Source organism: Choloepus didactylus, chromosome 10 (assembly GCF_015220235.1).
Source record: "Choloepus didactylus isolate mChoDid1 chromosome 10, mChoDid1.pri, whole genome shotgun sequence".
In the NCBI taxonomy this organism is placed as follows: Eukaryota; Metazoa; Chordata; class Mammalia; order Pilosa; family Megalonychidae; genus Choloepus; species Choloepus didactylus.
The window spans coordinates 25,403,735-25,429,857 of record NC_051316.1 but is presented as its reverse complement, the minus strand read 5'-3'; the positions used below and the strand labels follow the sequence as shown (position 1 = coordinate 25,429,857).

The following is a 26,123-nucleotide window of genomic DNA, read 5'->3' as shown; positions in this document are numbered from 1 at the left end:
CACATTAAAATGGAAAAGTAGAATTTGACATAGATCAGAATTATTTAGGGAAGATTATAGAAAAGCAGAATAGCAGGACAAAGGTGGCATATAGGAAGATGCAGGTCCTCTGATGTTGCAGATTTTCCAAAGTGGAGCTGCATATTTATTTCTGACCTTATAGCCACAAAGGAAAGTTAAAGATTTGTTTAAAGATTTGAATTGATGGGAAGAATAAACCAAACTGATTCCTCATGGAAACGAAACACACTGAAGTCTGGAAAAACATCTTGATATTTTTCATGTTGGTGACAGTGCAGATCTTTTCAGTAACAACATTGAAGTTGAAAAACCTGTCCTTGGTCCACTGAATTGCAGTGGAGCTTCTGTTGTCTATCAACTGACCATGTGGGTCTAATCTAAACTTCATATTCTGTGTCCTAGTTATCTATCTTTTGGCTTGAACTTCAGTGTTATAATTAGTGTGGCTTTATATTAAGTCTTTGTGCTGGTTTGGATATATTATATCCCCCACAAAAAGCCATGATCTTTTAACCTAGTCTTGTTAGGTGGAATTTTTGATTGAGTGTTTCCATGGAGACATGACTCAATCAATTTTGGGCGAGACCTTTGATTAACTTATTTCCAGGGAGGTGTGGACCCTGCCATTCAGGGTGGATCTTGATTAATTCACTGGAGTATTTAAGAGAGCAGAAGAGCAAACCCAGACCTAGATGCTTGCTGATGCTTGGAGAAGCTTGGAAATGCAGACAGAAGGACGTTTGGTGATGTTACACTAAGAGATAAAGCCCAGAGTTTGCCCCAGAGAAGCTAAGAGAGGACCTGCAGACACTTAGAGAGAAACACCCTGGGAGAAAGAAGCAAGGATGCATAGGAGCTGAGAGAGAGGAGCTAAGATAGACTCTCAGAGACATTTTGGAGAAAAACATTTTGGAGCAAAGGATAAGCAGACACCGGTCACATGCCTTCCCAGCTGACAGAGGTGTCCCAGATGCCATTGGCCTTTCTTCAGTGAAGGTATCCTCTTGTTGATGCCTTATGTTTGTTTGAAAATATTTTAATCTATCCCTCATTTTTGAAGGACAGTTTTGCTGGATATAGAATTCTTGGTTGACAGTTTTTGTCTTTCAGTATCGTAAATATATCATACCACTGTCCTCTTGCCTCAATGATTTCTATAGAGAAAACTGTACACAGTCTTATCAAGCTTCCCTTGTATGTGATGGATTGCTTTTCTCTTGCTGCTTTCAGAATTCTCTCTTTGTCTTTGATATTGGACAATCTGATCACTAAGTGTCTTGGAACAGGTCTATTGAGATCTCTTCTGTTTGGGGTACATGGTGCTTCTTGAAATTTTCTGTCTTTCTTGAGAGTTAGGACATTTTCAGTGAATATTTCTTCATTATTCTTTCTGCCCCTTTTCCTTTCTCTTCTCCTTCTGGGATACCCATAACACATATATTTGTGCACTTCATGTTGTCATTCAGGAATGACCATACCTCAGGAGACCCTCTCATAAAAAGGCTACATAGAGGCAGGGCTAATACTCTGCTCATATTTTTCCATTCTTTTTACTATCTCTTCTTTTGTGTTATGAATTCAAATTTCTTGTCTTCCAGTTCACTGATCCTTTCTTCTGCCTGTTCAAATCTCCTGTTGTATCCCTCTATTCTGTTTTTTCATCTCTGCTGTTGTGCTTTTCATTTCCATAAGTTCTGCCATTTGGTTTTTCAAGTTTACGAATTCTTCTTTATGGTCATCCAGTGTCTTCTTTATGTCCTTCATCTCTTTTACCATATCATCCCTCGGTTCAATGAATTGATTTTTGAATTGATTTAGGAGATTTGTTTGAACATCTTTAGTTCTTCCTTCAGTTCACTGAACTGATTTAGGATTAGTCATCTCAATTCCTGTATCTCAGTTGAATTATTAGTTTGTCCCTTTGGCGCATCCAAATTTTCATGTTTCCTAGTATGGCTTGTTATCTTAAGCTGTCCAGGCATCTGATTTTCTGGATTAGTTCATTCTGGAGCTCATGTTCACTCTTTTACCTAGGGTTTTCTTGTTGGTTGGCTTTGTTCTCTACCTTTGGCATTCACTTCAACTTTTTCTAGACCTCTGAGTTAGCTTCTATGTAGTTGATCAGAATTTTTCACCTCTGGTTTTTCTGTTTCTTGCCCTGCCTCTATGTAGCCTTTTTTGAGAGGGTCTCCTGAGGTATGGTCAACCCCAGTCAGGTTTTCCCAGTCTAGAGAGGCCCAGGTTTCAGGAGGAGAGTATGGAGTTTCCTTGAGAATGAGACCCTCCCATGAGGCCTTTAGACTCTGTGCTTTTCCTGTCCTGTCCGGCAGGTGACACTTGCCAGCCTGCAGTTCCCCCACCAGTGTAAGGAAGTGCAGCGCCTTTAGTTCTCCCAGTAACTCTGACCCTGTCAGGAGCATGGCTGGCTGAAGCTACTTTCTGATTTCCTGCCCCTGGGGACTGAGTTCTTTGAAGGAGGGCTGCCAGTTGAGCTGGACCACGTTTTTTTGTAAAGAGCTACTTAGAATAACTACTTTAAAAAGAGATAGAGTGAAAGAAAAAGAAAAAAATTCCCTTTTTATGGCCCTTCCCCAGCCCTCAAGCCTTGCCTAGTGCATTAGGCTATTGTCTGGATAGTTACTCTCCAACAGCTTTAATTCTGCCCTTGCCAGAGGACTATTGAAATGTAAAAAGATAAAGAGTCAGAGAGGGAGAATAGAAAAGGATCAAAATTAAGGAAAAAAAAAACAAGCCTTTTTGGAGCGAAGGAATGGGTGCCCGCTTCTATGTGCCCCCTCTTCCCGGAGCCCAGCTTTCTGTAAAGAGCTACTTGGAATAGTTATTTAAAAAAAAAAAAAAAAACAGGAAGAAAAAGGAGAAGGAAAAAAAAAAAAAGAAATCCCCTTTTAAGGCCCTTTCCCAGCCCCCAAGCCTTGCCTAGTGCTTTAGGCTATTGTCTGGATAGTTACTCCCCAACAGTTTTAATTCCAGCCTTTCCAGGGGCCTATTGAAGTGTAAAAATAGAAGGAGTAAAAGAAAAAAAAGCACCAGCCTTTTCCCTCCTCTTAGGGAAGATACAGCTAGGGAGTTATCTTCTGCACTTGAATTACTCCTTTGTCTCTCTGACTGTATTAACTCCCACCCTTGCCTGGATCACAGCCCTGAGAGCTGAAAATGCCTGAGGCTTTCTCCACTGAGGGACTCAGATTGACAGAGTAAAAAAAAGGGGAACGAAAGCCCCTTTTCAGAGCCAGTCTCTGGCCCCCTAGTTTCACTTGTCAGCCAGGTAGTGCTCTGTCTTCTGTGCTCCTTTTCTTAGGACACAGACTTTTTTGAGTATTCTAAGCACAGTTATATCCAGAAGCCTCTGTGTATTTTTTCCCCGTCAGCCCCACCTCCTCTCCACTGGGAGTGAGCTCCGGGTACTTTGCTGCTTATTAGGGGTTTGTCTGTGTTTATAGCTTGTATTCAGCAGTCCACATTTGTTATTTAAAACCCCAGTTGGAGCTAGGTTGAGTTATATTTGCTTGCTCATGACAGGGACGTTTGCTTTCTCCCACGGGGAGGTTTTGCTGCCATAGGAGAAAGGGACTCCCAGCACAGGTCTGCAGTTTTTACTTACAGCTTTTATGCTGCGATCTCAGCCATTTTTCACCCATTCCAGGCTGGTGTTCGATGTATGGACAGTCACTGTTGTCCCCCAGCAGTGGTTCCAGAGTATTTATTAGTTGTTCCTGGCTATTTACTAGTTGTTCTACAGGACTAACTAAAATCATACCTCTCTGTGCTGCCATCTTGCCCTGCCCCCCATTCTGTAGATTTCAATTTAATTTAATGATAAAGTCCTTTGAGGCCCAAAAGTTTTTAATTTTGAAGAGGTCAGATTTATCTATTTTTTTCTTTTGTTGCTTCTGCTTTGGGTGTAAAGTCTAAGAAACTATTGCCTAACACATGGTCTTGAAGATGCTTCCCATGTTTTCTCTAAGAGTTTAATAGTTCTAGCTCTTATATTCAGGTCTTTGTTTCATTTTGCGATATTTTAATATGTTTTGAGAAAACAGTCCTACTTCCTTCTTTTACATTAGGATATCCAATAGTCTCAGCACCATTTGTTGAAAAGAATATTCTCTCCCCATTGAATGGCTGTGGCACCCTCGCCAAAAATCAATGGACGTTGAGTTTGTTACTGGACTTTCAATTCTGTTCCACTGGTCTGTATATCTGTTCTTATGCCAGTACCACATTTAGTGTCTTGATTACTGTAGTTCTGCAATAAGTTTTGAAATCAGAACATTAGAGTTCTTCTAGTTTGTTATATATATTTTATTTATCAAAAAATTTAAAAAAGACAAAAACAAAACAATTCAAACAAAAACAAAACAAAGGAATAAGAGAAACAAATAACCTAAAATAACTACATTGCTTCCAACGTGTTTCTACCATACCCCAAGAAAATTAACAAACCAGAGTCATTCCTGAGCATTCCCATATCATTAAGATTACTCTCAATACCTTATCTGTTCTTATCAGAGTATCATTCCTCCTTCACTAGTTGTTGTCTGTCTTTAGGTCCCCTGCAGTCTACAATATAAAACGTTTATTTTACATTTTTCAAAGAGTTCACATTAGTGTAACATACAATAGCTCTCTTTTTGTGCCTGACTTATTTCACTCAGCATTGTCTTCAGGTTTCATCCATGTTGTCATATGTTTCAGGACATTGTTCCTTCTTACTGCGGTGTAGTATTCCATTGTGTGTATATACCACATTTTGTTTATCCACTCATCTGTTGAAGGACATTTGGATTGTTTCCGTCTCTTGGCAGTTGTGAATAATGCCGCTGTGCACATTGGTGTGCAAATATCTCGTCACTGCTTTCAGATCTTCTGGGTATATACGGAGAAGTAAAATTGCTGAATCGGTAGGGTAACTCGATATCTAATTTTCTAAGGAACCGCCAGACTGTTTTCCAGAGTGGTTGTACCATTATACAGTCCCACCAGCAATTAATTAACAGTTCCACTTTCTCCACATCCTCTCCAGCATTTGTAGTTTCCTGTTTGTTTAATGGCAACCATTCTAATTGGTGTGAGATGATATCTCATTGTAATCTTAATTTGCATCTCCCTAATAGCTAGTGAAGATGGATATCTTTTCATGTGTTTTTTAGCCATTTGTATTTCTTCTTCAGAGAAATGTCTTTTCATGTCATTTACCCATTTTATAATTGGGTTGTTTGTACTATTGTCATGGAGTCGTAGAATTTCTTTACATATGCAAGATATCAGTCTTTTATCAGATACATGGCTTCCAAATATTTTTCCCATTGAGTTGGCTGCATCTTCACCTTTTTGAGAAATTCCTTTGAGGTGCAGAAGCTTTTGGTTTTGAGGAGTTCCCATTTATCTATTTTTTTCTTTCGTTGCTTGTGCTTTGGGTATAAGGTCTAAGAAGTTATCTCCTAATACAAGGACTTGAAGATGTTTCTCCATGTTATCTTATAGTAGTTTTATGGTACTGTCCCTTAAATTGAAGTCTTTGATCCCCTTTGAGTTAATTTTTGTATAGGATGTGGGGTAGAGGCCCTCTTTCATTCTTTTGGATATGGATATCCAGTTCTCCCAGCCCCATTTGTTGAAGAGACAGTTCTATCCCAGTTCAGTGGGTTTGGGGGCATTACCAAAAATCAGCTGACCATAGATCTGCAGGTCTATTTCCAAACTCTTGATTCAATTCCATTGATCAATATGTCTGTCTTTGTGCCAATACCATACTGTTTTGACTGCTGTGGCTTTATAGTAAGCTTCAAAGTCAGGAAGTTTAAGATCTCCCACTTCACATTTCTTTTTTAGAATGTTTTTAGCAATTCGAAGCACCTTTCCATTCCAAATAAATTTGATAAATAGCTTTTCCAAGTCTGCGAAGTAGGTTGTTGGAACTTTGATTGAAATTGCATTGAATCTGTAGATGAGTTTGGGTAGAATTGACATCTTAACATCATTTAGCCTTCCTATCCATGAACATAGAATATTTTTCCATCTTTTAAGTCCCCTTCTATTTCTTTTAGTAAAGTTATGTAATTTTCTATGTATAGGTCTTTTACATTCTTGGATAAGTTTGTTCCAAGGTACTTGGTTTTTCAGTTGCTATTGAGAATGGAATCTTTTTCTTGAGTGTCTTTTCAGTTAGGTCATTTCTAATATATAGAAACATTACTGACTTATGTGCATTAATCTTGTATCTCGCTATTTGCTTAATTTATTTATTAGCTCAACTAGCTATGTCGTTGATTTCTCTAGGTTTTCCAAATATAAGATCATATCATCTGCAAATAATGACAGTTTTACTTCTTCCTTTCCAATTTGGATGCCTTTTATTTTTTTGTCTTGCCAGATTGCTCTGGCTACCACTTCTAGCACAATGTTGAATAACAGTGGTGACAGCAGGCATCCTTGTCTCATTCCTGATCTTATAGGGAAGGCTTTCATTCTCTCAATTGAGTACTATGCTGGCTGTGTGTTTTTCATATATGCCCTTTTTCATATTGAGGAAGTTTCATTCACTTCCTAACTTTTTTTTTTTTTTTTTTTTTTTTTTAATCATCATTTTATTGAGATATATTCACATACCACGCAGTCATACAAAACAAATTGTACTTTTGATTGTTTACAGTACCATTACATAGTTGTACATTCATCACCTAAATCAATCCCTGACACCTTCATTAGCACACACACAAAAATAACAAGAATAATAATTAGAGTGAAAAAGAGCAATTGAAGTAAAAAAGAACACTAGGTACCTTTGTCTGTTTGTTTGCTTCCCCTACTTTTCTACACATCGATCCATAAACTAGACAAAGTGGAGTTTGGTCCTTATGGCATTCCCAATCCCACTGTCACCCCTCATAAGCTACATTTTTATACAACTGTCTTCGAGATTCATGGGTTCTGGGTTGTAGTTTAATAGTTTCAGGTATCCACCACCAGCTACCCCAATTCTTTAGAACCTAAAAAAGGTTGTCTAAAGTGTGCGTAAGAGTGCCCACCAGAGTGATCTCTCGGCTCGTTTTGGAATCTCTCTGCCACTGAAGCTTATTTCATTTCCTTTCACATCCCCCTTTTGGTCAAGAAGATGTTCTCCATCCCACGATGCCGGGTCTACATTCCTCCCCGGGAGTCATATTCCACGTTGCCAGGGAGATTCACTTCCCTGGGTGTCTGATCCCACGTAGGGGGGAGGGCAGTGATTTCACCTTTCAAGTTGGCTTAGCCAGAGAGAGAGGGCCACATCTGAGCAACAAAGAGGCATTCAGGAGGAGACTCTTAGGCACAAATACAGGGAGGCCTAGCCTCTCCTTTGCAGCAACCGTCTTCCCAAGGGTGAAACTTATGGTAGAGGGCTCAACCCATCAAACCACCAGTCCCCTATGTCTGTGGTCATGTTAGCAACCATGGAGGTGGGATAGGCGAATACCCCTGCATTCTCCACAGGCTCCTCAAGGGGGCACTACATCATTTTTTTTTTTTTGTTTTTGTTTTTTTCCTTGTTTGTCTTTTTTCTTTTTTTTTTTTTTAACTTTCCCTTCTTTTTTCAAATCAACTGTATGAAAAAAAAAGTTAAAAAGAAAACAAACATACAATAAAAGAACATTTCAAAGAGACCATAGCAAGGGAGTAAGAAAAAGACAACTAACCTAAGATAACTGCTTAACTTCCAACATGTTCCTACTTTACCCCAAGAAAGTTACATACTATAGCAACATTTCAGTGAACTTGTTCCTACTACATCCATCAGAAATTAACAGACCATAGTCATTTCTGGGCATCCCCAGAACGTTAAATAGCTTATCTGTTCTTCTTGGATTATTGTTCCCCCTTCCTTAATTGCTCTCTACTGCTAGATCCCCTACATTCTACATTATAAACCATTTGTTTTACATTTTTCAAAGTTCACATTAGTGGTAGCATATAATATTTCTCTTTTTGTGCCTGGCTTATTTTGCTCAGCATTATGTCTTCAAGGTTCATCCATGTTGTCATATGTTTCACCAGATCGTTCCTTCTTACTGCCGCGTAGTATTCCATCGTGTGTATATACCACATTTTATTTATCCACTCATCTGTTGATGGACATTTGGGTTGTTTCCATCTCTTGGCAATTGTGAATAATGCTGCTATGAACATTGGCGTGCAGATATCTGTTCGTGTCACTGCTTTCCGATCTTCCGGGTATATCCCGAGAAGTGCAATCGCTGGATCGAATGGTAGCTCTATCTCTAGTTTTTTAAGGAACTGCCAGACTGACTTCCAGAGTGGCTGAACCATTATACAGTCCCACCAACAATGAATAAGAGTTCCAATTTCTCCACATCCCCTCCAGCATTTGTAGTTTCCTGTTTGTTTAATGGCAGCCATTCTAACCGGTGTTAGATGGTATCTCATTGTGGTCTTAATTTGCATCTCTCTAATAGCTAGTGAAGCTGAACATTTTTTCATGTGTTTCTTGGCCATTTGTATTTCCTCTTCAGAGAACTGTCTTTTCATATCTTTTGCCCATTTTATAATTGGGCTGTCTGTACTATTGTCATTGAGTTGTAGGATTTCTTTGTATATGCAAGATATCAGTCTTTTGTCAGATACATGGTTTCCAAAAATTTTTTCCCATTGAGTTGGCTGCCTCTTTACCTTTTGAGAAATTCCTTTGAGCTGCAGAAACTTCTAAGCTTGAGGAGTTCCCATTTATCTATTTTCTCTTTTGTTGCTTGTGCTTTGGGTGTAAAGTCTAGGAAGTGGCCTCCTAATACAAGGTCTTGAAGATGTTTTCCTACATTATCTTCTAGGAGTTTAATGGTACTTTCTTTTATATTGAGATCTTTGGTCCATTTTGAGTTAATTTTTGTGTAGGGGGTGAGGTAGGGGTCCTCTTTCATTCTTTTGGATATGGATATCCAACTCTCCCAGCCCCATTTGTTGAAAAGACCATTATGGCTCAGTTCGGTGACTTTGGGGGCCTTATCAAAGATCAGTCGGCCATAGATCTGAGGGTCTATCTCTGAATTCTCAATTCGATTCCATTGATCTATATGTCTATCTTTGTGCCAGTACCATGCTGTTTTGGCAACTGTGGCTTTATAATAAGCTTCAAAGTCAGGGAGTGTAAGTCCTCCCACTTCGTTTTTCTTTTTTAAAGTGTCTTTAGCAATTCGAGGCATCTTCCCTTTCCAAATAAATTTGATAACTAGCTTTTCCAAGTCTGCAAAGTAGGTTGTTGGAATTTTGGTTGGGATTGCATTGAATCTGTAGATGAGTTTGGGTAGAATTGACATCTTAATGACATTTAGCCTTCCTATCCATGAACATGGAATATTTTTCCATCTTTTAAGGTCCCCTTCTATTTCTTTTAGTAGAGTTATGTAGTTTTCTTTGTATAGGTCTTTTACATCTTTGGTTAAGTTTATTCCTAGGTACTTGATTTTTTTAGTTGCTATTGAAAATGGTATCTTTTTCTTGAGTGTCTCTTCAGTTTGTTCATTTCTAGCATATAGAAACATTACTGACTTATGTGCATTAATCTTGTATCCCGCTACTTTGCTAAATTTGTTTATTAGCTCTAGTAGGTGTATCGTTGATTTCTCAGGGTTTTCTAGATATAAGATCATATCATCTGCAAACAATGACAGTTTTACTTCTTCTTTTCCAATTTGGATGCCTTTTATTTCTTTGTCTTGCCGGATTGCCCTGGCTAGCACTTCCAGCACAATGTTGAATAACAGTGGTGACAGCGGGCATCCTTGTCTTGTTCCTGATCTTAGAGGGAAGGCTTTCAGTCTCTCACCATTGAGTACTATGCTGGCTGTGGGTTTTTCATATATGCTCTTTATCATGTTGAGGAAGTTTCCTTCAATTCCTACCTTTTGAAGTGTTTTTATCAAAAAGGGATGTTGGATTTTGTCAAATGCTTTTTCAGCATCTATTGAGATGATCAATTGATTTTTCCCTTTCGAGTTTTTAATGTGTTGTAATACATTGATTGTTTTTCTTATGTTGAACCATCCTTGCATGCCTGGAATGAACCCCACTTGGTCATGGTGTATGATTTTTTTAATGTGTCTTTGGATTCGATTTGCAAGTATTTTGTTGAGGATTTTTGCATCTATATTCATTAGGGAGATTGGCCGGTAGTTTTCCTTTTTTGTAGCATCTTTGCCTGGTTTTGGTATTAGATTGATGTTAGCTTCATAAAATGAATTAGGTAGTGTTCCATTTTTTTCAATGTTTTGAAAGAGTTTGAGTAAGATTGGTGTCAGTTCTTTCTGGAAAGTTTGGTAGAATTCCCCTGTGAAGCCATCTGGCCCTGGGCATTTATTTGTGGGAAGATTTTTGATGACTGATTGGATCTCTTTGCTTGTGATGGGTTGGTTGAGGTCTTCTATTTCTTCTCTGGTCAGTCTAGGTTGTTCATATGTTTCCAGGAAATTGTCCATTTCTTCTACATTATCCAGTTTGTTGCCATACAGTTGTTCATAATATCCTCTTATAATTTTTTTAATTTCTTCAGGATCTGCAGTTATGTCACCTTTTTCATTCATTATTTTGTTTATATGGGTCTTCTCTCTTTTTGATTTTGTCAGTCTAGCTAGGGGCTTGTCAATCTTGTTGATCTTCTCAAAGAACCAACTTTTGGTGATATTTATCCTTTCTATTGTTTTTTGTTCTCTATGTCATTTATTTCTGCTTTAATCCTTGTTATTTCTTTTCTTGTACTTGGTTTAGGATTGGTTTGCTGTTCATTTTCTAGCTTCTTCAGTTGATCCATTAGTTCTTTGATTTTGGCTCTTTCTTCCTTTTTAATATATGCGTTTAGTGCTATAAATTTCCCCCTTAGCACTGCTTTTGCTGCATCCCATAGGTTTTGGTATGTTGTGTTCTCATTTTCATTCGTCTGTATATATTTAGCAATTTCTCTTGCTATTTCTTCTTTAACCCACTGATTGTTTAGGAGTGTGTTGTTTAACCTCCAGGTATTTGTGAATTTTCTAAGTCTCTGATGGTTATTGACTTCTAATTGTATTCCATTGTGGTCAGAGAATGTGCTTTGAATAATTTCAATCTTTTTAAATTTATTGAGGCTTGTTTTATGTCCCAGCATATGATCTATTCTGGAGAAAGTTCCGTGAGCACTAGAAAAGTATGTGTATCCTGTTGATTTGGGATGTAATGTCCTGTAGATGTCTGTTAAATCTAATTCATTTATCAGATTGTTTAGGTTTTCAATTTCCTTATTGGTCTTCTGTCTGGTTGATCTATCTATAGGAGAGAGTGATGTGTTGAAGTCTCCCACAATTATTGTGGAAACATCAATTGCTTCCTTTAGTTTTGCCAGTGTTTCTCTCATGTATTTTGTGGCACCTTGATTGGGTGCATAGACATTTACAATTGTTATTTCTTCTTGCTGAATTGCCCCTTTTATTAGTATGTAGTGGCCTTCTTTGTCTCTCAAAACATCCCTGCATTTGAAGTCTATTTTATCTGAGATTAATATTGCTACACCTGCTTTCTTTTGGCTGTAGCTTGCATGAAATATTTTTTTCCATCCTTTCACTTTCAGTTTCTTTGTGTCCCTGTGTCTAAGATGAGTCTCTTGTATGCAACATATTGATGGTTCATTTTTTTGATCCATTCTGCGAATCTATATCTTTTAATTGGGGAGTTTAATCCATTTACATTCAACGTTAAAACCGTGAAGGCATTTCTTGAATCGGCCATCTTATCCTTTGGATTATGTTTGCCATATTTTTCCCTCTCTCTATTAATATCCTTTATTGTACCCATACCGAATCTCTTTAGTACTGAACCTTTCTCCAAGTCTCTCTGTCCTGTCTTTGTTTCTCTGTCTGTAGGGCTCCCTTTAGTATCTCCAGTAGGGCAGGTCTCTTGTTAGCAAATTCTCTCAGCATTTCTTTGTCTGTGAAAAATTTAAGCTCTCCCTCAAATTTGAAGGAGAGCTTTGCTGGATAAAGTATTCTTGGCTGGAAATTCCTCTCACTCAGAATTTTAAATATATCGTGCCACTGCCTTCTCGCCTCCATGGTGGCTGCTGAGTAGTCACTACTTAGTCTTATGCTGTTTCCTTTGTATGTGGTGAATTGCTTTTCTCTTGCTGCTTTCAGAACTTGCTCCTTCTCTTCTATGTTTGACAGTGTGATCAGTATATGTCTCGGAGTGGGTTTTTTTGGATTTATTCTATTTGGAGTTCGCTGAGCATTTATGATTTGTGTATTTATGTTGTTTAGAAGATTTGGGAAGTTTTCCCCAACAATTTCTTTGAATACTCTTCCTAGACCTTTACCCTTTTCTTCCCCTTCTGGGACACCAATGAGTCTTATATTCGGACGTTTCATATTATCTATCATATCCCTGAGGTCCATTTCGAGTTTTTCAATTTTTTTCCCCATTCTTTCTTTTATGTTTTCATTTTCCATTCTGTCATCTTCCAGGTCACTGATTCGTTGTTCAACTTCCTCTAGTCTTGTACTATGAGTGTCCAGAATCTTTTTAATTTGGTCAACAGTTACTTTAATTTCCATAAGATCATCCATTTTTTTATTTAGTCTTGCAATGTCTTCTTTATGCTCTTCTAGGGTCTTCTTGATTTCCTTCATATCCCGTACTAGGGTCTCATTGTTCATCTTTAGTTCTTTGAGTAGCTGCTCTAGGTGTGTCTCTTCTGGTCTTTTGATTTGGGTGCTTGGGCTTGGGTTATCCATATCGTCTGGTTTTTTCATATGCTTTATAATTTTCTGTTGTTTTTGGCCTCGTGGCATTTGCTGACCTTGATAGGGTTCTTTTAGGGTTTGTAGACCAGTTGAAGTCCTTATCTCTAATTTATCAGATCTACAGCTTCGTGGAGTACACTTTCTCTAACTAACCAGCAGGTGGCGTCCACGAGCCACCTGTTCTCCACAAGCCAGATCTCCCCTGCTTAGCCTTTTTGGTGAGTGGGGGAGTGAGTCTTGTGGGGCCCAATTGGTGTCCCAAGCTTGCGTGTGTAGTTGGTGTTGCCTGCCCTGTATGTGGGGCGTGTTTCTGGGCAGTCGGGGAGGGGGGGTGGCCCTAACAATCAAATCTCCCTGATGATCCTAGAGTTTTAAAGCTACTGCAATAGTCTAATCCTTCAGTTCAGTCCTGCCACAGTTTGTCTCTGCCACTGACCCACAAGTCTTTGGTATTGGCGTATGGCTCCTGAGACTTGCAAGTGGGCCCCTCTTTCAGGCTGTGCACCCCGGGTCCTCTGTTGAGGGATGACTGTGCTATGTCGCAGGTGAGTGCCGTCCCCCCAGGGCAGTTCTGGGCTGCTGGGCTGTGTTGGGAGGCTCCCAGTCTGCTCAAATGATGGCTGAATGGGGCTCTGTTAATTCACACTGCTCCCCCTTCCCAGCTCTGGGACATTCAGCTGAGGTTGCAGGGAAGGCTAATGTCCACGCCCAGTTTTGTGGTGTGTGCCTGTTATTTGAAGCACTTCCGTCACACTGGGTTGTCTGGGGCAGCTCTGGGCTATGGGGCTGGAGATGGGCAGGAGTGTTTCCTGTCCACCAGGATGGTGGCTGTGAGCGGACACCCCCCTTTTCTTGGGAAGTTGTGTTGTTTAGTGAATTTTCTCAGCCACTGGATTATTGCCTTTTGTCTCAGAGCTCTCTTAGTTCTGCTCTTGACTTGACGTGCCCAAATTTCAATTCTTTGAAGCTTTCTGTATTGAGCTTCTTAGAGTAATTGTTTTAGAAAAAGCAAAAAGGATTTAAAAAAAAAAAAAAAAAAAAAAAACGGCCCTCCTCAGAGATCTAATGGGTTATTGAAATGCTAATAGACAAAGCAACCAGGGCCATTAAGGGAAAGTGCCCAGGGCAGAGAGATCAGCCTTGCTTCGGGATTTGCATATGCGCCTCAAGGCCTGATCTCCGCCCTTCCCCTTTCTGTGTTCACCAGAACTCCAAAAATCCTCTGCTTTTATTTTGGAGTTTTTCGTGTTGTTTTTTTTCTATGCCTGTCTCCTCTCTGCTGGGCTGGCTGCTCTCGGAGTCTCTGGTGTCTGGCCTCAGTCTATCTATGGTTGGAGTTTGAATCAGTAGAATGAGTTTCCGTTAAGAGCAGCCACTGCAATTCTCCCTTCTCCTTCCTGGAGCTGACAGCCCCTCCTCCCCCGGGACTGAGCCTGGCAGGGAGGGGCGCGGGTCCCCTGGCCGCAAAAACTTACAGATTTCGCTGATCTCAGCAGTTCCACGTTTTCATGAGTGTTGTATGAAGTATGCCCAAAGACAGATTGCTCTGTGGTGTCCAGTCCACGCAGTTCCTGGCTTTTTACCTACTTTCCTGGAGGAGTAACTAAAACATACAGCTCACCAGTCTGCCATCTTGCCCCGCCCCCACTTCCTAACTTTTGAAGTGGTTTTATCAAGAAAGGATGCTGGGTTTCGTTGAATGCTTTTTCACCATCTATTGAGATGATCATTTGATTTTTCCCTTCTGATTTGTTACTGTGTAGCATTATACTGATTGATTTTCTTATGTTGAACCATCCTTGCCTGCCTGGGATGAACCCCACTTGGTCATGGTGTATGATTTTTTTAATGTCTTTGGATTTGATTTGCAAGTATCCATTAGGGAGATTGGCCTGTAGTTTTCCTTTCTTGCAGCATCTTTACCTGGTTTTGGTATTAGAATGATGTTAGCTTCATAAAATGAGTTAGGTAATGTTCCATTTTATTCAATTTTTTGAAAGAGTTTAAGTAAGATTGGTGTCAGTTCTTTTTTGGAAAGTGGTAGAATTCCCCTGTGAAGCCATCTGACCCTGGGCTCTTATTTATGGGAAGCTTTTTGTTGACTGATTGGTTCTCTTTTCTTGTGACTGGTTTGGTGAGGTCTTCTATTTCTTCTCTGCTCAGTCTAGGTTGTTCATATGTTTCCAGGATGTTATCCATTTCCTCTAAATTATCTAGTTTGTTGGTATACTATTGTTCATAGTGTCCTCTTACGATTTTTTCTATTTCTTTGGCATCTGCAGTAATGTCCTTTCTCTCATTTATTATTTTATTTGGGTCTTCTTTTTTTTTTTTTTTTTTTTTTTTCTATTTCGTCAGTCTAGCTAAGGGCTTGTCAATCCTGTTGATCGTCTCAAAGAACCACCTTTTAGTTTTATTTATTCTATTTGTTGTTGTTGTTGTTCTGCAGTTCATTTATTTCTGCTTTAATCCTTGTTATTTCTTTTATTCTACTTGGTTTAGTATTAGTTTGCTATTCATTTTCTAGTTTCTTCAGTTGATCCATTAGTTCTTTGATTTTTAGCTCTTTCTTTTTAATGTATGTATTTAGAGCTATAAATTTCCCCCTCAATACCACCTTCACTGCATCCCATCAGTTTTGTTTTTTTTTTTTTTTAATTTTATTTTGAAATAAATTCAAACTTACGGGAACAGTTGCAAAAACAATACAAACCCCGTACACAGAACTCCAGCATATCCCAACCCCCCTTCCCCGATACCCCAATCCACCAACTTTAACATCCTGTCACACCACCATTTCTTTCTTTACCTCCCTCCCTCCCTCCCTCCCTATCATTCATCATCTATTGCTCTGTCTTCTCAACATATGAGAGCAAGCTGCACACATCCTTGAACAAACAATATAATTCATGTATACATTTCCCATGAACAAGAACATTCTTTTATGCAGTCACATTAAGTGCAGCTAAGAAGTTCAAGAAATTCAGCGTTGATACAAAGCTTACATTATATATTTATTTTTCTTATGTCCCAACTGTGTCCCTTTGGGCCTCCTCTCTTCCATCCTCAGATCCCATCCAGGATCATCCTTGGCATTGAATTGTAATTGTCTATTTAGACTGTCTTTTTTTTTTTTTTTTCACTTGTGGAAACATATATACAGCCTAAATCTTCCCATTCTAACCCCTCCCTAGCATTCCATTAGTGGGATTAATCACCTTCAGAATGTTGCAATGCCATCACCTTCCCACCATCCATTACTAGAAATCTCCCTTCACCCCAAACACCCTACACTCATTTCTTAACTCCCCATTGCCCCTTCCCCTGCTTCTCATAACCTATACTCTACTTTTCATCTCTATGGTCATATTCTCTGATACTTTCTTTGTGTTTACCATGGGCTTAAATTTAACATCTTAAATCTATAACAATCTTGTTTTTCTTTGACACCAACTTAACTTCAATAGGACACCTAAACTATGCTCCTATACTCCTCCATTCCCCCACCTTTATGTAGTTCTTGTCAGAAATTACACATTTTGCATTGAGTGCAAAACCACTGATTTATCATTACAGTTTATGTATTTTAGATCCTGTAGGAAGTAAATAATGGAGTTACAAATCAAAAATACAGTAGTATTGGTTTTTATATTTACAATGTGATCTTTACTGGAAATCTTTATTTCTTCATGTGGTTTCAGTCAATTGTTTAGTGTCCCTTCCTTTCAGCCTGCACAGTTCCCTTTAGCATTTCTTGTAGAACTGATCTACTAGTGATGAAGTCCCTCAGCTTTTGATTATCCGGCAATGTTTTCATCTCCCCCTCATTTTTAAGCTCCAGGTGTTTGTGAATTTTCTAAGTCTCTGATGGTTATTGACTTCTAATTGTATTCCATTGTGGTCAGAGAATGTGCTTTGAATAAATTCAGTTGTTTTTTTTTTTAATTTATTGAGGCTTGTTGTATGTCACAACGTATGGTCTATTCTGGAGAAGGATCTGTGATCACTAGAGAAGAATGTGTGTCTTGGTGATTTGGGATGTAATGTTCTATATATGTCTGTTAAATTTCTCTATGTCTCTCTCTGCTTTCTGTGTTTCTCTGTCTGTAGGGCTCCCTTTAGTATCTGAAGTAAGGCAGGTCTTTTATTAGCAAAATCTCTCAGCATTTGTTTGTGAAAAATTTAAGCTCTCCCTCAATTTGAAGGAGAGTTTTGCTGGATAAAGTATTCTTGGTTGGAAATTTTTCTCTCTCAGAATTTTCAATATGTCATGCCACTGCCTTCTCATCTCCATGGTGGCTGCTGAGTAGTCACTACTTAGTCTTATGTTGTTTCCTTTGTATGTGGTGAATTGCTTTTCTCTTGCTGCTTTCAGAACTTGCTCCTTCTCTTCAGTATTTGACAGTCTGATCAGAATATGTCTTGGAGTGGGTTTATTTGGATTTATTCTATTTGGAGTTTGCTGGGCATTTATGCTTTGTGTATTTATATTCTGTAGAAGGTTTGGGAAGTTTTCCCCAACAATTTCTTTGAATACTCTTTCTAGGCCTTTACCCTTCTCTTCCCCTTTAAGACTCCAATGAGTCTTAAATATGGACGTTTTATTTTGTCTGTCGTATCTCTGAGATCTATTTTGATTCGTTCAATTTTTTTCTCCGTTCTTTCTTTTGTTCTTTCATTTTCAGTTCTGTGGTCCACGAGGACACTGCATCTTTGTTCACCTTCCTCTAGTCTTGTACTATGAGTTTCCATAGTCTTTTTAATTTGGTCAGCGATTTATTTCCATAAGAGTATCTTTTTTTTTAATTTACCCTTGCAAGTTCTTCTTTATGCTCTTCTAGGGTCTTCTTCATGTCCTTTATATCCTATGCGATGCTCTTCTTCATGTCGTTTATATCTATGCTATGGTCTCACTGTTTGTCTTTAGTTCTTTACTTCAAGTACTGTGTCTCCTCTGATCTTTTGATTTGGGTGTTTGTGTTTGGGTTCTCCATATTATCTGTTTTTTTCATATGCTTTAAAACTTTCTGTTGTTTTTGACCTCTTGGCATTTGCTTTACTTGATAGGATTCTTTCAGGATATAAAAAACCCCAGTCTCTAATTTGTCAGATCTACAGATTGGTGGCGTACACTTTCTCTAACTAACCAGCAGATGGCATCCACTAGTCACCTATTACCCTCAAGTCAGTTCTCCCCAAGTTTGTTTTTGTGGTGTGTGGGTATCTGATTCTTGTGGGGTTCAATTGGTGCACCAAGTTTGGGTGTGTTGTTGGTGCTGTCTGCCGTGAATGTGGGGCGTGTGTCTGAGTGGTTAGGGAGGGAGGGCAGCTTTAATAATCAAACCTCCCAGGAGTTCCCGGAGATTTAAAGCTGTTGCTAGAGTCGAAACCTTCATTTCAGTCTCGCCACAGATTGTCTCTGCCACTGACCGACAAGTCCTTTGTATTGGCGTAGGTTCCCTGGAATTTCCGAGCGGGTCCCCTTCCCAGCTGTGCTCTTCCAGGACCTCCGCTGAGGGAAGGTTGTGCCATGTCACTAGTGTGCACCAGCCCACCAGGGAAGCCCTGGGCTGCTGGGCCATGCAGGGGCATTCCCAGCCTGCTGTAAAGATGGCTGAATGGGGCATGTTAATTTCCCCCTTTTCACTCAGCTCTGCCTTCCTAGCTCTGGGACAATTATCTTTGGGTGCACTAAAGGCCGCTGTCCACGGCCGATATTGTGGCGTGTGTGTGGTGATGCGGGAAACACTCCCTGTCACACTGGGACCCTTGGCGTGGCTCTGGGCTGTGGCTCTGTGGCTCTGGCCCCAGGCAGGAGCATCCCCAGCCCGCTGGGAAGATGGCTGCAAGGGGCGTGGTTTCTTTCTCCTTGTGGCTCCCCTCTGCCCTCCTGGCTCTGAGACAATTAGCAGCGGGTGAAGCAGGGGTTGTCTTCCACACCAGATACCGAGGCATTCCCAAGATCCGCTCCTGTCACACTTCACTGCGCTGTTCTAGCCACTGCATCCGCAGCTGCTCCCAGGTTTTGTTTTGTTTTGTTTTTAAAAAGAACTAGCCCATCTCCAAACACCAACCCATGGTTTCCTGACACCGTAGCGCGGCCACTGGACTTTCAACCGGCTCACTCACTCGTTTCAGAACGCAGACTCCCAGTTTCACCAAATGCACGGTCCCTGTAAATTTAGCAGACCTTGTTTGGCTGGTGCATTGCTGGAACTTCCAATCTATTTTTCTTAATTCAATTTTATTGGTATATATTCACATACTATGCATTCATACAAAGCATACATTCAGTTGTTCACAGTACCACTATATAGTTGTGCTTCATCACCAAAATTAATTTTTGAATGTTTTCATTACCACACACACAAAAATAATAAGAATAAAAATTCAACTGGAAAAGAACAATTAAAGTAAAAAAGAACACTGGGTGCCTTTTTTTTTTGGCCCCATTTTTCTCTTTATCCATCCATATGCTGGACAAAGGGGAGTGTGGTCCATATGCCTTTCCCAATCCCATTGTCACCCCTCATAAGCTACATTTTTATACAATTGTCTCCAAGATTCAAGGGTTCTGGGTTGTAGTTTGATAGTTTCAGGTATTTACTGCTAGCTATTCCAATTCATTAGAACCTAAAAAGGGTTGTCTATATTGTGTGTAGGAGTGTCCACCAGAGTGACCTCTCAGCTCCTTTTGGAATCTCTCTGCCGCTGAAGCTTATTTCATTTCCTTTCACATCCCCCTTTTGGTCAAGAAGATGTTCTCCATCCCACAATGCCAAGTCTAGATTCCTCCCCAGGAATCATATTCCATGTTGCCACGGAGATTCACTCCCCTGGGTGATAACTGATCAGTTTTTAAGTTTATTTTTTTTATTGTGGTAACATAATCATATAACATACAATTTGCCATTTTAACCAATTTTAAGTGTACAGTTCAATGGTATTATATTTATGATGTTGTGCTACCATCACCACCATCCATTACTAAAACTCTTTCATCACCCAAAACAAAAACTCTGTACCCATCAAAAATAAGTCTCCATTTCCCCTCCCCCCATCCTGTAATTGCTAATCTGCCTGTCTCTGTGAAGTTGCTTATTCTAGATATGTCATATAAGTGGAATCACATAACATGTGTCCTTATGTGTCTGGCTTATTTCACTTAGCATGATATTTTTGAGGTACATCCTTGTTGTGGCATTAATCAGAATGTCACTCTTTTTAATGGCTGAATGACAACTGACCATTATTCAGTTGCTATCAGGTCTGAGTGAAGATGTTTGATAATGTTATATGTTTTCCAAAATGGGAATAATTTAGACCCATTTTGGGATTTCCTTCCCCCACACTGAAAACAAAAATGCAAGTGATTCTCCAGATCTTCATAATGTACACAAGTAAACAGCACCATCTAGTGTGTTCCTCGTGTGACTTCACAAAATTCTTTATTTGTAAGCTGTTTGTCAGTTCTTCTAGATAGAAGTTGATTCTTACCTGTAAGTTTAATGAACCAAACTGATAACATGAAACATGATGTGAATTCTAATTCATTTTTTTCCAACATACCAGAGTAAATCAGACAAATTCGTGCACTGTTAGGTTTGATCATACTTTTGAGCTATTTCTGTTCTACGTTTTCAACAGCAAGAAAAAGAGATGATGAGTTCTGCCTTTTTTTTGTCTTAACATATGTGAGTTATAACTGGGAAGAACTCTGTTCTAGGGGCTGGGGTTACAGAGAACAAGCTCCTTCATCTTGAGAATTAGCTCTGGGTGACCAAAATCATCACCATCTATTGGAGTCAGCATAAGTTACAACATCTTTCATTACGAGCTGGAGAACAGCATACGGTCAGCTGAAGGCAAAGAGGGAAATGTATTACTAGGATTCAAAGTCAAGAGCAGAGATGCAGTTGGACCTCGGGAATGAACTGGAACCGGACTCAACTGCATCAGGAACTCTTTCCCCCTTCTTGTCTGCTTGGTTCTCTCTCTGTCTCAGCAGGCTGCATTTCTGTGCTCCCCAGGCAACATGGCAGAATATGGCTTCTCTCGGTTTGTGCCTTCGCATCTGTCCTAGGAGACTAATCAGGCTGAGGTTGGAAAGAGGGGTTGGGGGGACTGGGAGCCAGCCCAGCAAGTTCCCTACACTTGGCCTTTTAGGGATCATCTAATCTAGTCCGTCTCTCTCTCACACTTACACTCTGGTGGTCAGTTATTCATGCAGTCCATAAGTGTACGGGGGAAAGCACCAGGGTCCGCCTCCCATCATTCCCACTTCCTTCTTCACCAGGGGCAGCAACCATTACCAATCTATATGTATATGAATATATCAGTTTCATTTTTGTTTTACTTAAATTGGATTGTAATATATGCATTGTTCTGATACTTGCTTTTTTAGTTAAAAATATGTCTTAGAGAGCTTTCCATGTTAGTACACATAAATCTACCATATTCTTTCTATAAATTATAATGGATATTTCCTAATTTACATAACCACTTTTGTGTTGACAGATAATTAAGTTGGTTCTATTTTGATATTACAAACAAACATGCAGTCGTGACCATCTCTGTGTGCATTTTAAAGTATTTCTTTAGGATATAATCCCTAAAGTGGAATTACTATGGTTGAGGGTATTCTTTGTACAGTTTTGAAAGACACTGGCAAATTTACCTCCAAAGGCTATGGCAATTTCAGTTCTCATCAACAGTGTCTTAGTGCACCAATAATAACAATATCATTAATTAAGCACTTACTATGTGCCAGGCATTGTTCTAAGGTCTTTACAAACATGAAGTTACTTAATCCTCACACTAACCCTGACTAACATATTATTACTTAATATGAGGAAACTGAGGCAGAGAGAGGGTAATTGACATCCCCACCAATGCTGAATGTTTTCATTCTTCTCAATCTGATTAGGGTGGGGAGGATAAATTATGTTTTATTTTTTATTATAGTTATTTGCATTTCCTTCATTACTAGTGAGGTTGAGCATTTTATCCTAGATTTATCACTAATTATATTTGCTTCTATAATAGACTTGTTCTATAATAAACTTGTTCCTATCACTTGCCCGTTTTTCCCTTGGATTATTTATATTTTCTTATTGACCTGTGGGAGTTCTTTATATATATCCAGGTAACAGTTCTTTCTTTAGCTGTGTAAATATTTCTTCCAAATCAAAAACTTTGACCTTTTTGTGGTATCCTGAGACATGTGAAAGTTTCCATTTTTGTTCAGTCAAATCTGTCAGTTTTTCTCAATGGTTCCATGTCTTTCCACCCAAATTATTATAAAAATATTCCATGATACATTTTACAATACTTGTATGGTTTAGTTTTCAAGTTTGGATATTTGGTTGACCTTGAATTTATTTTTGTATGTGTTATAAAGAGTGAAGTAACCTTATTTTTTTCCCAGATATATTGCCAATTTCCCACCAACCCAAGATATTTAAACAATTATTTTTTTTTCCTTCTTGGATTGGGGGATGGTTTTCACAGAGCACCTTATTGTCATAAACAAACAAACAAATAAGAGGTTCATGATGGAGCAATTCTGATGGTATCTTTGGAACTAAGGACTTTGATAATTCCAGTTTTGTGCACTTGAGGTACAGATTTACAAAAGCACAACCAAAGAAGGTTTCACCATAGTTCCAGTATAAGGGTATAGGCATGTGGAACCCAGGGAGTTTGAACAGTGACAGTCAGTACCAGATTCACATTGCAAGCAGAAGTATCAGCAAAAACAGTATTATCCATCACTGTAAATGAATCTATCTAATTTGAACTTTATTAGTTTGATAGCTTTGGTCAAATTTTGTTGAATTGTTGTTTTATAGTTTGGTTTTATTGTTTATTGAAAATACTTCTGCTTCAGGGTCTTCACACTGGAATGCACTTTCCCCAGAAACACACGTGTAGCATGCCCCTCTTATCTCCTTCCAATCTTTAATCAAATGTCCTCTTACCAGCGTGAGCTTGTCACAGTCAAGAGGGATACTTTGAAGCATGCACAGAAGCTGAGAGAGTAGCTGCAGATGAGAGACAGTTTGAAGATGGCCTTTGAAAGTAGATTTTTGCTCCAGAGAAGCTAAGAGAGGACAAATGCCCCAAGAGCAACTGAGAGTGAAATTTTTGAGGAGCTGAAGCCTAGAGAGGAATGTCCTGGGAGAAAGCCATTTTGAAACCAGAACTTGGAGCAGACGCCAGCCACGTGCATTCCCAGCTGATACAGGTTTTCCGGATGCCATTGTCCATCCTCCAGTGAAGGTACCTGATTGTTGATGTGTTACCTTGGACACTTATGGCCTTAAGACTGTAACTGTGTAACCAAATAAACCCCCTTTATAAAAAAAAAAATGTTCTCTTACTGGTAAGAATGAAAGAGGGCCCCTATCTCACACTTTATACAAAAATTAACTCAAAATGGATCAAAGACCTAAATCAAGAACCAGGGCCATAAAACTCCTAGAGGAAAATGTAGGGAAGCATCTTCAGGACCTTGTGGTAGGCAATGGTTTCTTAGATTTTACACCCAAAGCACAAGCATGAAAGAGGAAATAGATAAATGAGACCTCCTCAAAACTAAAAACTTTTGTTTTTCAAAGGACTTTGTCAAGAAATTGAAAACGAAACCTACTCAATGGGAGAAAATATTTGGAAACCACATACCCAATAAAGGTTTAATAAATACAAAGAAATCTTACAACTCAGCGATAAAAAGACAAACAACCCAATTTAAAAATGGGCAAAAGACTTACCAGTAAGATGTTCCCTCATCATCCTAATTAAAATTCCAACTCGCCACCAGCACCAGTACTCCCTATCCTATCCCCCTGCTCTGTTTTATTTTTCCCCATAGCACCATCTGAGTTGCCATATTTTTTACTTATTTATTTCTGTTTCCACCCAATCAAATGTAAGATCCATGAGAGCAGAAATTTTTGCCTGTTTTGTTCACTGTTATATCCCAGGACTTAGAATAATACCTGGTCCACAAAAGATGATTCAGTACTTATTTGTTGATTGAATGAATAGTTGCATAAGAGCTGAAAACATAAGGATATTGTGCGAGTTTGTATATGTTGTGTCCCCCAGAAAAAGCCATGCTCTTTAATGCATTCTTGTGGGGGCAGATGTATTTAGTGATGATTAGGTTGGAACCTATTGATTGAGTGTTTCCATAGAGATGTGACTCAATCAACTGTGGGCAAGACCTTTAATTGGATTATTTCCATGGCGATATGGACCCCACCCATTCAGGATGGGTCTTAATTTAATCACTGGAGTCCTATAAAAGAGCTAACAAACAGAAGGATGTCAGAGCAGCTGAGAGTGACATTTTGGAGAACAACTGAGAGAAACATTTTGAAGACAGCCATTGAAAATAGACTTTTGCTAGTCCAGAGATTGCCTGGGAGAAACTAAGAGTATACTCCCAGAGGCCAAGAGAGAAACATCCAGGGAGAAAGCCATTTTGAAACCAGAACTTTGGAGCAGACACCAGCCACGTGCCTTCCCAGCTAACAGAGATTTTCTGGACACCATTGGCCATCCTCCAGTGAAGGTACCCGATTGCTGATGTGTTACCTTGGACACTTCATGGCCTTAGGACGGTAACTTTAACCAGATAACTCCCGTTTATAAAAGCCAATCCATTTCTGCTATTTTGCATAATGGCAGCATTAGCAAACCGGAACAGATACAATGTCTGGTTTTATGCTTGTACACATATAAGGTGTTTTATAATAAAACTAAATTACAATGCCCTATCACTCCAACCTTATGGAGTGCCTAATATTTTCCTTTAAAGTAAGTTCTTAAATTACTTAAGGTTCAAGAAAGTCACCAGACTCAGATTTGTCTAACATTTATTATGTATGTGGTGCCAAGTACTGTGCCAGGGAGGCACCTTTACATGTATTACTTCATGTAAGTAAAGGATTAAAATTCTTGCCAAATAAACTGTTAAAGAGCAGATAAACAAAAGTCAAAGCAGAGGAAAGAGTGGCCTGCCCAGTTTACCAGGTAGTAAGTTATGCCTGAGTTCTCCAACCTAGGTGTTCTAACTCCAAGGCTTGGGAAGTATGGAAGGAAAGGGCTACCTCTATGGGCTCCATCCCTCAGCCTCTGCCTCCATAGAGGTGCTTTCCTGAGAGAACCATAGGGGTAAAGTTTTGCTACATAGGTTCTGGGAATCTCTCTCCCTCTTCCTAGATGGTGGTGGCTTGAGAAACACTAAGCTGAACATCATCACCAAAGGAAGGTGCACACTGGACTTGGTGGAGTGACAAAGAGCCTGACCTCTGAAAACTTAACATACTGGGTCCCGATTCCATCATTACAACTGTGCAGTCTTGGCCATTTTGCTTATACTTTCAGAACTTTAGTTATTTTCTCTCGGAATTTGAGATAATATCTATTTCTTAAGTTTGTTTTGAAAACAGTAAAAAACTTATATTTATAAAAATTGCTTGGGAAATAGCTGTCCTATAAATATTCATTTTCCTCCTCTCTCCTTCCCCCATTCAAAAGTTGCCAAGCCGGCTAATTTTGTATTTACCTTGGCTGCAATTCAGCAAGTCACTTTCCATCTTTGTGATTGTTTTCCTTGCACCACTCTGAAGTCAGCTGGTCAACTGTGTGTTTGTGGAGAGCATTTTTTGAGCCCCTGGAGGTCAGGGATGCTAGAAAATCTGTGAATCTCATGATACAGTCCATCCCTCAAAGTGTGTATAGTCTAAATCATGAAACACATTCAGACTCTACAAATCTGTGAATGATCAGAGGCTATGAGATGGGAGAGATTACAGGAGTGGTCATAGCTCATGAAAGGGAGCAGGATGTCATCACAGGTGGCCTCAGGGAGATGGTGGGCTCAGAGCTTCAACCTGACGGATGAGATTTGAACAAATGGGCAAGGTCAGGAAAGGCATCTAGGCAGAGAGTGACAGGAGCAAAGGTCCAGATGGGATGGGGACAGCAGCAAATTTGTGGGGACAGCAGATAGGTTATGATAAAAGTTATGCAAAATCAAATTGGGTAAGAGTTTTGGGAAAACACCAAAAGAAGACAAACTTCTACTAAAATATTTGAATTTCCCTATAAGTACATTTTCCTGTGATAATCAAAAATTTAAGATAAGAATAAGAGGCAAAAGAACAAAAAAATTAAAAAACAAAAATAATAAAAAGAATAAGATATTAGACGTCCTTCTGATTTGTTTTATACTTACACTGATGAGGGCAATATTTCCTTGTAGATTTCCTTTGACAATTGTTGATAACATTGTCTGTGGAAATGATTTTACCT

General features: G+C 39.2%; 1 protein-coding gene across 1 annotated transcript in view; it reads left to right on the top strand.

The window, feature by feature from the left end:
* The window catches only part of LOC119545559 (peroxiredoxin-like 2C), a 64,512-nt gene that overhangs the window by 2,259 nt on the left and 36,130 nt on the right, over positions 1–26,123 (top strand). The window lies entirely within an intron of this gene.